The 4851-nt window shown below is 42.3% G+C and overlaps 1 long non-coding RNA gene across 1 annotated transcript in view; it reads right to left on the bottom strand.

The window, feature by feature from the left end:
• The window catches only part of LOC108445864, a 3419-nt gene extending 2720 nt beyond the window's left edge, over positions 1 to 699 (bottom strand). Inside the window, exons 1-2 of the long non-coding RNA XR_001860895.1 lie at positions 617 to 699; positions 295 to 377 (exon numbers count right to left, since the gene is read on the bottom strand). This is a non-coding gene — a long non-coding RNA (uncharacterized LOC108445864). The remainder of the gene's footprint in view (positions 1 to 294; positions 378 to 616) is intronic.
• Positions 700 to 4851: the final 4152 nt, after the last annotated feature.

Genomic DNA, 4851 nt, shown 5'->3' with positions numbered 1-4851 from the left:
TAAAAAAAGTTGTTATAAAAAAAAAAAAAAAAAAAAAAAAAAAAAAAAAAAAAAAAAATCTGTATTCCTTTTTCTTCCTCTCTAATCTTAGTAGCCTTTTACTGAAAGATTTCTAGTTAGGAAAAATAAACCAACACAAACATACTGTATACCCTCAATGACAGACACCATTTGAATTCAGTCTCTCTGCTGCCACTGAGAAAAGCCTCCTTTAAATCAACTTCCTTAGCTGTCCTTTCCTAGGGAAGCAAAGCAAGCACTCTCCTTTCATTTTCAATTATTTTAAAAACTCACCTGCTAAAATGCTGTGTTGGAGCTCAGCTCCTGTGCCATGGGGAGTTTAATCATTGGTTTGAATTGAAACAGGCTACAAACACCTCTGGAGGCAGGAGAAGTACTATTAGGAAGATATTTATCATAGAAGAGAGATGCAAAACCATTAGACATGTCTCTATGTGTTTAATATAAAGAAAAGCAGTTTCTGAGAATTGAAAGTGTGTGACCTTACTCCTCAATAGTGATTGAATAACAGCTCTGTGTGGCTCTGCTTTCTCAACTACAAGTACTTCTAAGCCCTATTTTCAGTGATATGTTGATAAATCAATTGAAAACTTACCTGAGTTTTGTCTAGGGATTGAAATCTACAGGCAGGTCTAGAAGTAAAAGATGGAAGTTTTTTACTGAAAAACAGGATTTATGTTTTTTCACAATTGCTTTTGTCACTTGAGGATTTATCAGGAGAATTATTGAGACAAACCACTGTGCTGACTCACAGCTGATCTCAATGAGATGCCAATAGCTGAATGTCCCTCTTTGTTTGAGGAGCACAAGGCACAGCAGACAAAAACCTAAGCAAGTGCATGTGTTTCTTGGATTTGAGGAATGTCTCTAATCTGGTTTCTACACAGGCCTGCCAATGGTTCTTCCACAAATGCCATTTGATGGCTTGTTATTTTTTTCCTTTCCACTGTATTATACAAAGAGGATTTAATGGGAAGTAATACCTTGTGGTGCTTGGAGTTAAAAGCAAGGGTCATTTGGTGGGAGTTTGGTCAGTGCACTCAGCAGGAGCTATAGAGGCGCTGTCTCTTAAAGCATTTTCAACGCCATCAACACCTTGAGGGATCTGTGCTGGGTCACAGTGCCGTTTGTGCTGTTGAGAAAAACTCAGTGCCTCAGCCCTGAGAGTGTGTGAAATAATTTCATTTTTATAACACAATAGACTCTGAAACTGACAGAGATGCTCACTTTGCTACACAAACTGAGCCTTTTTCTGATGTTCTGTTGAAAGGTTAGATGGTGTCAGAGTGCTATGACCAGTTCAAGCTTTGACTGATCCAGTATTGGGTCAGTTATCCCAACAATTCCCAGGCAGTTTTGGCTCTATGTGGTGGGTTAAAGACATCTGCACTGTCTCTTCCAGAACACTTCCTGGCAAAGTGCTGTAGGTGTGGAAACAAAGTACAGGGAATAAAAATATATACTATGAATTAAATTTAAAGCATGTGAACAAGAAGGAGCATAATTTATTTCTTAAACTTTTTCTACATAAGAAGCAGAAGTCAGAAAACACCCATATTGGAAGAAATCATATAGGAACCTTATTCAGGACTGTGCTTTGTGATGGTCTTGAAGTGCTAGTGACAAGAATTAGTGTCAGTGTAGAACAGAAATGTGGATCCTGCCAGGCATGTACAGTTATTTGCTTACGTATCTCACATTTTTAGAGAAGCAGGATGCCTCCAACACAGGAGAGCATTTTAGCCTGGATATTCCTGAGTGTGGCTGGGGCATCCTTCTTCCCTGTGCTATTCCCTTCTGTAAGATCCACCAGCTCATGAGTCTCTGTGTGACTGTGCCGTGTGGCTAATGATGTTTCAAATGCAGATTCTGGCATTTAATACAATTGAGAGTCTCATTACACAAACAATTTGCAACAAGATCATCCCTAGGGCACAAAACCTTGAAATTGAATGAAATAGCAAACTGCAAACAATAATAAATGTGCACAGAAGTTTGACAAGGAGGCAGTCAGATGCAAATAAAATTGAGAGGAGAAGCCCATTGCTAAAGAAACATCACAAGCTGGACTGAAGCTGCCTGCCTCTAGGGAGCTGTTGGGATGCCAGTGTATAAATTAATGTGGTGCAGAGAGAAAAAAAAGAATAGGAACATCAATTAATGGAATACAACAAATGCTTGGTGTCTGGGTTTTGATCAACTTGAAAGGCAATTGCTTATTCCTGAGCATGTGAAATTGCCTACAGCATGGCATGGCTATGTTCCCAAAAGCACACTGCTCCTCTGAATAAGGCTGTTCAGGAAGGACCGGGTCATTGATAGCTTTTATCTCATGCAAATATACATTTGGTCACATTGTTGTGGACTTTCTGGTTTCTCACACTAGCCTGCTGGACCTAGGATATCTCTTGGGTAAGTGCTCAAACTAGAAGCTCCCTACCACCTGTTCTCTGCTCCAGGGCTTTTACTTGATTGTAAAATCTACCACTTTTTTGTGTGTGTGCCTTTCAGCTGAAACTCTCCTGTATGCCCTACTGCTAGCATGTAAGATCTCCTTGCAGTGTAGGAAAAACAATTTTTAACTCTCTTTGATTGGCACACAGCTGTGTCACTGCCTTCACCTTTCCATCTCAGATGCTCAGACAGTTTTTCCTCCAACACCTGCGATAGCAATGTCCCTTAAGGTGATGCAGACATGGTGGGCATGCAGCACCCAAGCTGTTCCTGATCTTCTGGGAACTAACTGCTGGTCCTGAACCCATCCTTTGCTGTTTACTTCTATACTGTACTTGTGGCAAAGGCTGTTCCTGCCGGTGTTGTAGGTTACTTAGTCTAACCACAGCACCATGAAGAGTAGAAGCTGAAGAAATAAATGTACATTTTTCTGACCAATTTACCTGGAGTCTGTATTTGGACTTACATTGCTGATAGAAGTGAGAAATTCCTGGCAAACAAGTAATAAGTCATTGAATTTAGCATGTATTTCTTGGGTTCCTTGGCTACAGAATGGGGAAGAGAATCTTCATCACTTTCTTCCTCCTTACAGATGTGGTTTTAACCCAGTATGGGAGCACCTAGACCCCAAGTTTTACATAACTAAAAATATTTGCATAGGAGGTAGAATCCCATCAGGCAAAGTGAATCTTACTGCAACAGCAGGTACAGAGCATGCACGCTTTTGAGTCCAGTGAATTCAAAACCCAGGTTTTGAAACCTGCTCACCAACACTTAGGGGGCCACCTTAGTCCCTGGACTTTAGAGGGTAAGAAGAGAGAACATGAAGTCTTTTATACAAAAACCAAGACCACAAAGCAAAACTTCATGGTAACTGCCCTGAAACTGCACCTCAGTTTTGGGATGAACTTGGTCTGAAATGGTTCTTTGCTGAACTTCACAAGCAGCTTCTGCCTCTTTCTGTTTGCTCACTTGGGTTTGTTTGTCTGCAAACAGCATCTATCTCCGGTTGTTCTAGTGCTGCTCCCCCCCGACTAAAATCTCTCTGCACATTCTGCAGCCTCCACTGAATATCTGCATGAACTGTTTTGTGTGATGTCTGCACAAGTCTTGTTAAACCTGAAGCTGTGACGCCCTGGTTTGGGTCACCCTGTCTCCTGGACATGCTGCTCAGGTCTGCCAGGATGGTTAACCTCCCTCAAGTGAGCTGAGCTAGTGGGAGCGCTCCAGGGATGTGTAAGAGCGCAGGTACCTCAGGTGGAAGAAATTCTCATCGTCTGTGCCCGTTCAGGCTGGCTGTGACTGTGCCGAGGGGAAATGGCATTTGTTACCTGAGTAGCTCCAGGAGGACTAAAGGTCATGGTGAAATACTCTGGTGAGGACAGTGGCAAAGGAACAAAACTGGGATTAAGGGGAGTTTTCAGTAATAATTGCGTCTCGTTCTGGCTGCTGTCACGGGTAGTTTAGTCACCTGTGAGCCTGTGTGTTTATCGGTGACACACAAGCTGAGAGAGGCAGACAAATTCTGCAGGGCTCCTGGGGTTCAGGTGCCCTCGTGCATCCTTCTGCTTGCTGGAAAAGCTTCTTGCAAAGCAATGGAAGAAATATCTCCCTCTTCTTGTCCAGTAGTATCATCTTGGCCACCTGCAGCTTGCAGCTCATGTCAAGGGAAGTACTGGAGACCTGGACATCTCACAGACTCAAAACTCACCTCTTCTCATACGTTTGATATGTCCTTCAGTGAAGAATCTCTTTTTATTAGGGGAACCTGAAAATACTCTAAGCCAAAGTAAAAGAAAACAAAGAAATTAAAGCACTGTAGATACAAAAATGCTGCTAGCAAGGATTTTCTTGCTATTTTCTAAGTCCGTGAGAGACTTTTCTCTCTCACAGAAGAGGTAGCTGTAGGTGCTGGGTGTGGGTTCGGCAATCACGATGGGCGCCAGACTGCAGGTTACGGACGGGAGATCTCTATAAGCAGATCTTGGGAACATGCGGTTTATTGCAAAGGGCGTGGGTATAGGGGCACTGCTCAGAGCTGCCAGACTCAGCTCGGAGCAGGCCCAAGAGAGCAAGAGAGTAAGCGGGTAAGAGAGAGAGAGAGAGCGAGTATGAGAGTGGAAAGGAATAGAATAGAATGCTGAAGTTCTGGTTACAATACAATAAATCATCTTCTGTACTGAATATTCTAATTGTCACTAACCAATCTAATACAAGATACAAATCCTATAGCATTTACATACAGCCTATAAGAGTTCTTATATTACCATAGAGTGTTACATCTTAACTTCTAAAAACTACTCTTTGGACCCCTTCTGCTGAGCTAGTAGGGTCTGCTCTGACCCTTGGACCGCTTGCAAGCAGAGGGTATTGTTC

Source organism: Corvus brachyrhynchos, unplaced genomic scaffold (genome assembly GCF_000691975.1).
Source record: "Corvus brachyrhynchos isolate BGI_N302 unplaced genomic scaffold, ASM69197v1 scaffold761, whole genome shotgun sequence".
Lineage (NCBI taxonomy): Eukaryota > Metazoa > Chordata > Aves > Passeriformes > Corvidae > Corvus > Corvus brachyrhynchos.
This window is presented reverse-complemented; position numbering and strand designations above follow the sequence as displayed.